Here is a 13479-nt window from a genome sequence, read left to right as displayed (position 1 = left end):
CTATTGCAACAAATGCCCAACACCTGCCAGAAGACAAAATTACAAGTTTAACTTAAAGATCTAATTAACTTTTATTTGACATCCTAGATCTGGACAGCATTTTGTATAAAATAGACCATGTATTCTGCAGGGTATGACAGAAGAGCTGGGTTTTTTAAGATGGGAACAAGGAAACAACACACTAGAAAAAGCGGATTGGTTAACATCTCATTGCTTCATTTTAACCTATCTTATAAGGGTTAAAGCAGAAGGGACTTCCCTATTACACTGAATCAGATTGACTGGGCCCATTCCAATTGGTTGTTGTGAGCATCTTGTTTTCAGGAAAAAAAACTAGTCTGTTTGGTGATCTACCTGCTTTCTTTTTTTGGCTTGGTAAGCCAGGAAATTCTTTTTTCTTTCTTTCTTTCTTTTTTTTTTTTTTTTATTATACTTTAAGTTCTAGGGTACATGTGCACAACATGCAGGTTTGTTACATAAGTATACATGTGCCATGTTGGTGTGCTGCACCCATTAACTCATTGTTTACATTAGGTATATCTCCTAATGCTTAAAGTTTCAGTTTGATTATGTGGCACTTAGCACAAGTGACTCCATTTTGATTTGGTCTAGTCTATAGGAGTCTAATGCAGGAGCTCAGCCCAAAACAGTGGCTTCCCATAAAATTTGTTTAACATGCTTCAACTTACTACACACGAGTAAAACATAATTGGGATGATATTATAAATACAAGTTTGTAACTCTTTTTTTTCTTTTTTAGCTAAAATTATGACTGTTTTCCCAGGAAACTTTTTTCCCTAGTTAGCATTGGTTAAAATAAGTGGGCAGGGTGTTAGCTGGTATATGTCCAACTGGCTTGTGTTCTTCACTTAGGCTATCTCAAATGATTTATAAAGAGAGAACATAAATCCCTTCTTTGGAGCACCCAAGTCTTACTAGACAACCAGGAAAAGGCCAGGTTTTCTGTCTCTGAACTGTGCAGGAATCAGTTTAGAATCTTCACCTTGAGCTTTGCTTAACCATTGGTGTAGTGTTGGATTCTTCTACTTATTCACAAACAAAAGAAGTTGTACCCAAGTAGTCTGTATTTGTTTTTCCTTTTTCCCATTTTGTGGTGGATTAAAGATGATTCCATATTCTTGATCACTCCCCTTTCAGAATGAAACTTATTTTCTCAACCCTTGAATCTCACTGGTGCTGTGACAGCTTAACCAATAAAATATGGCTAAGTACTGGATACTGTGGCAGTTCTGAGTCTAGCTTTTATGAAGATTGGCAGCTTCCATTTCTTCTCCCTTAGAATGCTTGTTCTTGGTCCACCCTCTTGGAACACAGCCCCCATGGCAGTGAGATGCTCATGTCTCCCAGGGAGAAGCGTCCTGCAAGACTTCTAGCAGGCTGCCAATCTAAGCTCTCAGCCAACAACCAGCATCAATTGCCAGCAACGGGAGGGAGTCTTCTTGGTGGTTCCAGATCAACTGAGTGCTTGGGTAACTGCAAATCAGCCAATATCAGAACTGCCTAGTCAATGTGCAGAATCTCAAATAATAATAAGACATTTGTTGTGTTAACCCAATAGCTTTTGGAGTAGTTTGTTAGAAATTAATTTGTTTATTTGATAAGGGAAATATGTACTTTTGGTTTCTATTACTATAGGGGCATGGATGTAGTTAATTATCTTTAACCTCACAGCAGTTCTATTATTGGTTTCAATATAGTGGGACTATCTTCTTAACAAAGACTAGTTCAGCTCTAAATATATATATTTTGGGAAATTACTGTGTACCAGGCATAGTGTTAAGTTTTGGGGATAAGCAAGACAAAGTCCAAGCCAGCAAGAGGCAGAGAGTTGAACAGGGAACATGTATGTGAATGAATAATTATGACCAGATCTATTACAGAGAAGATTTTTATTTCATGAATATTTGAGCATCTATTACATGCCTGGCATCATGCAAGGCACTGGGAACAGATAAAAATAAAATTATTGTTCTGGAGTAATTTATCAACTAGTTGAGGAGACAGATTAAAAATAGATATCGCTAATATAATGTGGCTTGTGTTAGAACTGAAGCATAAAGTTGTTGGTAATTCAATGATATTATGTGTAAATTACCTAGCATAGATTGTTATATAAAAGATAATAAAAGCATTTCACATTCAATCCTCTTCCCTTGATGGTTGGCCAAGCTGTATATTCCAAAGATGGCTTCAACAAAAACTTCCAACCCATATACTCTTTGACAATGTGACTTTGCAACTCTATTATCAAGGGGAAGAGTCTCATTGCACTTCCTTTGAAACTGGGCCGCCTTTCAGAATTCGCTTGTAACTAGTGGAATTTGGTGAAAGTGATACTGTATAGCTTCTGAGGCTGGGCAGGAATAAAACCAAGTCGTGTGAGCCTTGGTCTTCTAGAAGACTCATTTTCCAGATGCTCCAACTCAGAAGGCTTTTTCTGGAGCTCAGCTGCCATGCTGTGAGAAACTCAAGCCACATGGAGAGACTATGTGCAGGCATGCTGACTGACAGTCCAAGTTGGGCTCAGCCTTTGAGTTACCCCAGCTCAGGCACTTCCTAGAATAAACTTCCTAAAATAAAAGATTGTGAGTGAAGAAGCTTCCGGGTGATTCCAGCCCCTGGCTGTTGAGTCACCCTCAACCCACTGGAGCCTTCCAAGCTGAGGCCCCAGATGTCCTGGAGCACAAATAAGCCCTCCCCACTGTACCCTGTTCAAAATCCCAACCCACAGAACCTGTGAGCATAATGGTTGCTATTTTATGTCACTGAGTTTGGAGTGGTTTGTTGCACAGCAATAGATAATTAGAACAGATGGAGTTCAAGAGAGAACTACTTTACAATGAATCATATTATTTTTGAATGCTTTCTATGCTGAGGCTCCAATATTCCTGCATGCAGGTCTTTCAGTTAACTTGGAAACTGAGAAAAAAATTTACTTTTTAATTAATTTCTGAATTCAGATCACAGGGTTTTGGGAGCTTATCCATGACTAAAATACTTTTCCATCATGTGTAAAATTAGGGGTCTACTTGCTTGAGGAATATTTCATTTCTTCAGGTAGGAACTAGTTCTCTTTATCTTCAGATTTAGTGGAATTATAAATGTTGGACAACTCATTTATCTGATATTCATATCATAAATTTGTGAGACAAAACATTTTTATAAATGGTAAGTGGGAGAGTATGCCTTGGTATATGTGAAGACACTGGCTACCTCAAATATAATGTGTTTTATGGCTTTTATCACTAATTATCATTTATAGGAAGAATTTGTTTATATGAAGAGGAGTTGAGGAAAAATGAGATATTAAACTGTAAAGTTCTCTTCCATTGTAGTCATTAGTCCTACCACTTATGAACAATTAAACCATGTTCAGTTTCAAGAATGGCAACTTGAAAATTATCTAAGGAAGATATTCATTTTAATTATGTGAATTGAAAGAGGCACTTTTTTTGGCTATTTTTCTATCTTACAGTAATTGAGAAATCATTAAAAATTGGAATACACTTCCATTAAATTTACAGGGGGAGAAAAGAGACTATGTTAATATCCAAAACATTTTCTTTCTTAGACTATAGTCTTGACAGATGAGATAATTAAATCTGAGTCTCTGTAGTGGTAAAATAGGTGACATAGAAGGAAAACAACGAAGTGCAATATATGGTTAATTAATGGATGCCAATTTTATCTTAGAATTGAATGTGTCCTCTGAAAGCGAGAGGACTAGTTAGAAGAGGCAGAGCTGGAGCCTGAGGAGAAACCATGCCTGTAAGCTTGCAGGTGCACCCTCTTAGTAGCCAGATGCTGCTGGGCCTGGACAGGGACAAAACCCAGAAAACCTGGTGGGTGCATTGCACACTGGAAATCCAAGATTCTGACAGTGAAAGCCTATTGTCTGTAGAGAAAGCATGCTTCTTAATTTCCCACTTTCCAATTCTTTGCAAACTTCCTGGAATAAAAGTACTTGGTGGACAAGAGGGAAGCACAAAGTCTAGGAAATCTTTCAGGTCTCAGACTTCATAGCATCATTCTTATTGTTTCCTGTTACAATACGCAGATTTCCCTGTCATTTTCTTTTAGACCCTTCTGCTTGACAAGTATGCATTTTTGGAAGAACCTCTCAGATTCTACCTGAATTGCCTACTAACATTTTTTTCCCCATAGAGACAAGGTCACCCTCCATCGCCCAGCCTGAAGTGCAGTGGTGCGATCATAGCTCACTGCAATCTGGAACTCCTGGACTGCAGCGATACTCCTGCCTCAGCCTCCTGAGTGGCTAGTACTACAGACACTCACCACCATACCTGGCTAATTTTTATAATTTTTTGTAGAGAAGGGGTGTCACGCTGTTGCTCAGGCTGGTCTCAAACTCCTGGCCTTAAGTGATCCTCCTGCCTCAGCCTCCCAAAGTGCTGGGATTACAGGTGTGAACCTAATCACAGAGGTAAGAGCACACTGCAATGTGAAGTTAGTTCCATCATTGTTTCCTCTCTCACCTGTTCAGGTGGTTCACTGCTAAACTGTCTCAGCTTCTTCCAAATGAAGAGATAAATGGAGGGTGTTGCCTGAGGCAAGGAAAGTAAATCAATTTAGAATTAATTCATGCCAAAAGTGAGCAGGAATAGGTTTATACTTTTCTATGTATCTATTCTTTTGGGATATACACATATATTAAAAGTAATTAAAAAATTAAATATCCTCAGGATTTTTTTCTAACAAATCAAAGGAGGTTTTCGTTTAATGTGGAATTTAGATTATTTTTGAGGAAGTAATACACCTCTAAGTATTGGTATATAAGAATGCACATTTGCAATATTTTTGCTCCATTAAAATTTTTTTTGAGCTAGCTTGCTTGTCAGTTCAGTCACCAAGTTTCATGAAGCTTTGCTAATTTTGTGAAATTTGGAATAGTGTTTTGCCACGTTAGAGATAATCCCTGAAAGCTTCCTTCTTGCAGATGGCAATAAATCATTCTTTCCACTAAAAGCCTCGATGTCATTTGAAATTTATTACACAGAGCGGGTAGTGGACTTAAAAGCCATTTCACGTGTCTTATTGCTTCAATCATCTAATTTATGGGTTTCAGCTGCAATTGTAGTTGGAAAAAGTATTTTCCTTTCCCTGATCAATGTGAGTCTGGTTTTGCATTCATTCCTCCCTAACCTTCCAGGCCTGATTTCATCTGCTGCGTCTCCTGGATTTTGTAGGTTCTACATTCTGCATTTCCATCATTCAAGAAAATGCAGGTAGGAAATGGAAAGAAAGTGCCAACAAGGCTGATGTAGATTGACTAAGCTTTCCCAGCTCTTAGCTGCACTTGTCAAAAGATATCTTAGTTATTATTAGTTGAGCAATCTTGCCCTAGGGAAGGGGAAGCTGTCAAAAACTCCTGTGTTTAATATGTACATCTCTGGCTTCATGGAGAGAGCATGAAGGAAGCCGATTAAACACAGATGAGCTAAGACTAAGTAACACACACTTAACACAAAGAAGGATAAGGAATTGGTACTCTTTAATGCCATATTGGAGGCGGGATTTTTTTCTTTCACAATGAAAAATGAATCTCTGTTCCCGTGTGTCAGTCATTCTCATCACCGTGGTGAAAGATAGTATTAATGGGTTGATAAAGTGAAGAAGAATATAGGAATGTAATAGTCTCTCTCGCCTGGATCCCATGTGAAAAGCAAACCTGTGTGCGTATAACGATTGAGCCCCTGCAGTGTCCAGGTCATAGACACTGTCTCCAACTGCCACCAGGATGGTTGTAAAAGGCACTGCTGTATTCTCTGACTTCAATGTAAAAAATAAGATTTGCACCCAAATACTCCTATCCTGAGTTACCATAATTATGTCTTAGCCCCATCAACCTTATGTTTCAATCCATTCAACCTCATGGGGAAATTCAAAATGTATTAAAAGCCTATCACATGCAAGATACTAAAAGACAATTCCCTCTTATACTCTCTCCTATACAATTCTTAGTCAATGTTGGGAAGAAAACACTGGTTTGCCTTTTGTATCCACACGTTGTCTTCTTTGCTGCTCTTTTAACCCTCCCGAGTGGGTCTCACCTGGGTACCCCTCCTCTTCTATTCTCCTTCGGCAAAACTCTTGGTTACCTCCAAAACAGCCATTTCTTTATCTTTTTTTCTTGATAGCTGGGAGAACTTTCTCCCATAATAGATACTGAAACCTTTTATACTTGCATTCTCATCTCCCTTGTCCTTATGGTATAGGTGTGAGACCCAATCCTGGTAAAAGGGACTGGAGGAGATGCCTGCTAGGGGCTTCTGGGGAATATTTTACCTAATAAGACAGACATGTGGAAGGATTCCTTCTCTTTCTCTCTGGATAGGAACATGTCAGCCTGTGACACCTGGGACCGTGTCTTGATAACACACGGAGAATGGAAGAGTGGACCAATGAGAGCTCTGGGTCCTTGGTAGTGAGCTGCCCTACTCCTGGGGCGTTTTGTAGATTGAAAACAATGTATTTTTACAGAGACAGCTGGTGTTTAGTAGTTTGGCCAAGTAGTCTGGAATCTCAGGCTCTAAGATGATTATACTCATTTTTAAAATATGACAGATAATATTCCTTCTTGGTGGTCCTTGTTCCCTTTGAGTTTAATCAACTCCTCAGCTTAGGCTGAGAGGTTAAGACAAAAGCTTCATGATCCGGATCCCACTACAAGTTTGCTTGCTAAAGACAGCTGTGGAAACTAAAGATAAGATTCATACCCGGCCTGGGCCAGGCACAGTGGCTCATGCCTGTAATCCCATCACTTTGGGAGGCCGAGGCGGGCGGATCACGAGGTCAGCAGATGGAGACCATCCTGGCTAATGTGGTGAAACCCCGTCTCTACTAAAAATACAAAAAATTAGCCAGGCGTGGTGGCGGGCACCTGTAGTCCCAGCTACTCGGGAGGCTGAGGCAGGAGAATGGCGTGAACCCGGGAGGCGGAGCTTGCAGTGAGCGGAGATCGCGCCACTGCTCTCCAGCCTGGGCGACAGAGCAAGACTCTGTCTCAAAAAAATTAAAAAAAAATAAAAATAAATAAATGCATACTCGGCCTGGTGGTGCACGTGTAGTCGCAGCTACTCAAAAGGCTGAAGTAAGAAGACGGTTTGAACCCGGAAGTTTGAGACTGGCTATCTGTCTCTAAAAAGAATGAGACAATTTTCATATTCTTCAGATGTGAGAAACTTTACTTTTTATTTTTTTTCTTAGGTGAATTGTCTCCGCAAATTTAAGCAATAAATGATACCACAACTATTTGGTGTGTTGTGAGGCATGAACAAAGATTTTTTTTTAGATAAAAAGAACAGTGAAAACAAAACACATAAATAACATATTGTAATAAAACCACAGGGCAATTTCACTTATGAATAAATGCAAACATAGAAGATAAAATGAGAAGACTGAATCTAGCAACACATTAAGAGGAAAAAACAAATAAAAGAAAAAGATAAAAGAAAAAAAAAACACACCATGCCAGCAATTTAAAAATGGTTCAATATTAGGAAAAATCCTGAAATAATTCTCACATTTTAAACTGGAAGAAAAAAATCATATAAGCTTTCCCACTAATGAAAAACAGCAATATTTTTTATCCATTCTTTAAAAGAGCACTTCATAAAATAGGAATAATGGATATATCATTAACATGAGTCACATTAGATAGATGGAAATCTGATGCTATATGTGCAGAGTAAGAAATTTACAGCCAGAAGTTGGGCACGGTGGCTCACGCCTGTAGTCCCAGCACTTTGGGATGGATCCACCAGGCGGGTGGATCACCAGAAGTCACAAGTTCGAGACCAGCCTTGCCAACATGGTGAAACCCTGTCTCTACTAAAAATACAAAAATTAACCAGACGTGGTGGCACACGCTTGTAATCCCAACTACTCGGGAGGCTGAGGCAGGAGAATCACTTGAACCTGGGAGGCAGAGGTTGCAGTGAGCCGAGATTGTGCCATTGTACTCCAGCCTGGGCAGCAAGAGTGAGACTATGTCTCTAAATAAATAAATTAATTAATATAATAATTTTAAAAAAGAACTTTCCAGCCAGAAAACATAGCTTTACATTTCAATCCCTCCATTTGCAGTCTGTGAAACCTTAGGCATGTCATTTTACTCTCTTGGTTTCAGTCATTTCATGTTAAAAATAAAGCTAGTAACGACTATCTTAGGAGGATTAACATGATGCAAAATACATGTAAATCATTTAACATATTCATTCAACCTTTCATAAATGATTGCTTTTTAATACAATATCACCTATTCTAAAGATTTATTCACCCAAACATGGAAAAAAACAGGAAATATCTGAACACGTACTTAGTTGAAGTCAATAAATGTTCAACATTTCCTCCAATTAATCAAGTAGCATGGATGCCTTCTTCTGATGATTTTCCCAGACAAGATCTTCAGTAATAATGAGGTAAAAGGTTCAAAAGCCTTCTATGGCACATATCGCAACAGAAGGTTGACTCTTTTTTTTTTTTTTTTGTCAGTTATATCCATCCAAAAGAAGACACATGTTCTCACGGAATGTTCCCAACAACTGTTGGTTTAGAATCCATAATGTTCTCCAGATCACGGGGCATCATTCACCTTCCTGGAGAAGTTCATCTGTGGAGTCCTCTTCTTTACTCCTCTGTTTCTCTGGCCTCTTGCTTCTCTAATCAAGCACTCATAATTTATGGAAGGCTGAAGAAGCAGTTAACTTTTTTTTTCTTCTGTAACTCTCTTTGGAAATTGCAAATTAGTCTCCATAACATAGCTCTGCAATTTTCCTAATTCTGTGATTCTATTTATCTCAAGTGCAGCAATGAGAGGAGGGAGTAGAGGACACCAGCTCAATCCAGGCATCCATGTTGAGTGTGAACACCTTCACATCTTTATGAAACCCAATCATATGTTTCTGCTTCTTAATAGTTTCCATTTCATTGCATCACATCAATGTGTATAGACACCCTGTCACATCAATAAGTGTAATCTTTTTTTAAAGGCCAGTAGGGTTCCAAGGAACTGGGCTTCTGTGAATCTGGAGTCTAAAATATGACATTAAAATAAATGCCTTAGATTTCTACTTTAATTCCTTCTAAATATCCACAAATAGTCAATGGATGATTTATAGTTTTTATCTCTTTGTTCATCACATCGTGCAATGAATAGGTCTTACAAAATTGACATAAGCTAATCTCTTGATATAAAGTATGAAGTGTAAACTGCCCACCAACCATCACTTTGGACCAGAGTACACTTTTTTTTTCTTTTTGTTCTAAGTGCCCCTTTGTGGCATGTGAAATTAGCTTTTTCTGTATTTAAATCAAACTTCTTACATTTCTTGCTCATAGGCACTTAAGCCATAGATGCTCTTGTATGCTAAAATTATTTAAAATTATTTCTTGCTAAAAATTTCAAGCATCCCACATCTGGGGGCTATTAGTAGAAACAAATTAGTGGTATCTAAATATATTTTTAAAATTATAAATAGCGGGAAATTTAGGGAGTGCAGAAAAAGTAGAGAGAACCAGATAACAATCATTTGTAGTTCACCATCCAGGGGCAACTACTCTTGACAACTTGTTTCATTTGCTTCCCATCTTTTTTGCAATGTACATATTTGAGGTATATGAATATATTTATGCACCTATACCTGTCTATTTATAGAGAGGAAGATGGGAAGAGGGACTGTGTGGGTTTTCTCAAACAATAAATCTTAGGTTGCTATTTGCTTCACCAGCTCACAAACACAGCCTAGCTTGTTTAGTATGTCTTTATTATTTTGTCTCATTCAGTTTGCTAATATTTTATGAGGGGCATAGAAAGTCATAGGAATCTGCCCAATAATCTTCTAAATCTTCTACTGTGTTAATGGACTATTTACCTGGCTCTTTTATGAAAATAGAAGTTAAAATGCTTAGAATTGTATACTTTCTGCATAAAGAAGAGAAACATTCCTGATACATAAGAGCAGACAAATGTTTCATCTAATTCCTGAGCATAAAGACCTCACAAATTTAAGAGCCAGTCCTTAAAGATGATCAAGTTTAGCTTTCCCACTTTACAGATAAAATTAGTCCATGAAAAGTCTGTGTCTCATTCTTATGGTCTAGTGATTACTCCCTGATGATTTTTAGCTCAAATCTAAAAATAAGTTACAGTAAAAGAGTGGTTGTGAAGTCCTCTATTTTATGGAGTTAAGAGAAATCTGCAATGATGTACTAATCAAGAGGTTTATCTGATCTCCAACATACTTTCTTAAGTAACACATTTGTTTCCACCGCCAGTTACCCCTCCCTCCTCTTAGGTTGTCCAACTTCAGTTTATGGGACCACTGAATTAGGAACAGAATAGACAGGAGCAGAGATATAGGAGAGTTAGTCCTGTAGTTGCCCATCAAAGAAAGGCCAGTTGGAGTGGTACAAAGGAAGAATCATTTGTCCTGCCTTTTGTCTCCTGGTAGTATGGTAGTATGTTTATACACTACTCTACAAAGGATACCTTAAGCAGATAACAAAAAATTTAATCAAAATTTCCTTAAGGTAAAACCAATTTGGGGAGCTATCACCATTTTGTTTGGAATAAAAATAAGTTTTAATTAAAAATTTCTTAAGAAAATACAGAATTTTGAGTGCTGTCATTTTATTGGCAGTAAGATTTTGTTTTTAATTTTGAAAAATATATGTATTGTCTATGAGAAGAACTAATTAGAACCTTAAGTATTCCTAATATTATTAATAAAATATTTTAATATGGTGTAACTTATATCTCAGCATTCAAAATATTATCACGTTTTAATAAGGTGGGCACAACTCTCAACTTTATTTTGTTGAGCAAAACGTGCAAAAAAAGAAACTTTTTGATGATTCTTAATTTAATTCATATTGTGGAGTCTGATAGATGTTCACATGAAATTGTAGGTGGAGGCCGGGCGCAGTGGCTCAAGCCTGTAATCCCAGCACTTTGGGAGGCCGAGACGGGTGGATCATGAGGTCGGGAGATCGAAACCATCCTGGCTAACACGGTGAAACCCCGTCTCTACTAAAAAATACAAAAAAAAACTAGCCGGGTGAGGTGGCGGGCGCCTGTAGTCCCAGCTACTCGGGAGACTGAGGCAGGAGAATGGCGTGGACCCAGGAGGCGGAGCTTGCAGTGAGCTGAGATCCGGCCACTGCATTCCAGCCTGGGAGACAGAGCGAGACTCCGTCTCAAAAAAAAAAAAAAAAAAAAAAGAAATTGTAGGTGGAGAGGAGACTCCAGCTAGGAGTTAGTCAGTCATATTCTATTCTTAATCTTTCCTGTAAAACCAAACTAACAGGGCAATACATTATTATATAACCATTCAAGAATTTCCTGAACATATGACTAAAAGAAGAATGTCCCCTCCATTCTCCCCTAATTTTTTTTTCTAAAAAAATTATCTATGTTATATGATTGGTCTTATTTCCTCTTAGAATAGCTAGAATGTGTGTTAGACTGTTTGTGAAATACACTTAAATGTTAGTCTTAATGATGATACCATTAAAAAATTTTAAATCCACTATTTGGGAATTGATTAAAATTTATATTAAGATTCTCTTCCAAATGGTACGTAGAAAAAGCTTGCTAAGTAAATAAATCTTATAAACAGGTTTTCAACTGGTGTATTCCCCCAAATAATAGGCCACCTTCTTTCCCCCAAAGCGCCGTGTACTTCGACTACATGGTATTTAGGATGGCGTTTTTGTAAATATTTGTTTATTTCCTTTTCTCTTCTGCTGGACTGAGCTGCTTGAGGACCTAAACAACCTCTTAGTCATCTTTTTGTTCTTATGACCTAGCATAGTGCCTAATACAAAGTAAGCATTCAATATGCGTTGATATACTTGAATTAAATGATCATATTCAAGTACTTTGGAAATAACCATATAAATATAAAACACCATAATTCAGTAAGTAGACACCAACTCTCATAAGCTGGTGCTTTGATATGTTAATATAAAATAATTCTTACCTATTCATCACAAAAGAGGGATAATTTGGTGTCAGATAGATCAGGCATCCATGTTGGCATTTATCAGCTGTGTAACTATGGACAGATTAGCCAGCCACTATGAATCTTAGTTATCTCATATATGAAATATAACTGTTAACTGTGCCCTGCAGATCTATAAGGATTAAATGAACAAATTTACATTTTGTATAAATATAATTATTTACATGAAATACAATCTTTCACCCTTTACATGTTCATTTACCACATTACAAGCTCTCAGTAAAGGTTAAAAGTTGGACATTCCACTTGCATCTCCGGGTTAAATCTTTAACTCTTGCCTTTTTTTTTTTTTAAATACATGTTTTTGGAGAAAGGTTAGTAATTAAAACATTCAAATGTCATATTAAAACTACTCTTCATATAGGCATTCTTCATTTTATATATAAGCTTTATAGACAGATATATATATGTGTGTATATATGTCGACACACTACATACATATTTCGTGTAGGACCATATTATATTTATTATTATTTTTGATGTTTTCTCACACAAGACTATACCTCCTGTAGTCTTTTTAAAAGCTGTATAGCACTGCATAGACTAGATGTATAACTTTTTTAAAAACCACCTCTCTTTAGTGACTATTTTGGTTATTTCTCCACTCCAAGATTATTAAAAATTCCTATATTTTCTTCTATTTTTTATATTTTGAAAATTTAAAGTACACCTATACATCCTCAGACATTCATGCTGTGCATGATGAATTGTCTAGCTAGTAGAAGGGCTGTGTATTATTCTATGTCACTCTTGTTCTTGTTTTATAACTAGTGTGTGGGTATGTTCAAGAAACATGGAGAGGCCCATTATCTAGCAGTCACATTGTTGTGGATTAATACCTGCTAGTTTGATTTAGGCCATCAAAGATATTTTTGTTATTAAATGGTGAATTGCCTTTAATTAATTGAAATAAGATTGTCAGAATGATGCCAACATGAACTGTGAAGCCAAATTATAACTTAGAGCAAAAAAATCTTAATAATGTAAACATTTCAACAAGAACCAAATTAAATTCTTTTCCTTAGATGTATTTCTTCAGCTGGGCGCAGTGGCTCACGCCTGTAATCCGAACACTTTGGGAGGCTGAGGTGGGCGGATCACCTGAGGTCAGGAGTTCGAGACCAGCCTGGCCAACATGGTGAAAACTTATCTCTACTAAAAATACAAAAAATTAGCTGGGTGGGCTGGTGCATGCCTGTAATCCCAGTTACCCAGGAGGCTAAGGTAGGAGAATCACTTGAACTCAGGAGGCAGAGGTTGCAGTGAGCTGAGATCTCGCCACTGCACTCTAGCTTAAGCGACAGAGTGAGACTCTATCTTAAAAAATATATATATATAATATATAAATACATATAATTATTAGTGTTTCTTCTATATGAATGTGTATATATATATATGCTTCTGATCACGCAAA

Source organism: Papio anubis, chromosome 6 (genome assembly GCF_008728515.1).
Source record: "Papio anubis isolate 15944 chromosome 6, Panubis1.0, whole genome shotgun sequence".
NCBI lineage: Eukaryota > Metazoa > Chordata > Mammalia > Primates > Cercopithecidae > Papio > Papio anubis.
The sequence above is the reverse complement of the archived record's forward strand: the minus strand, read 5'-3'. Positions refer to the sequence as shown.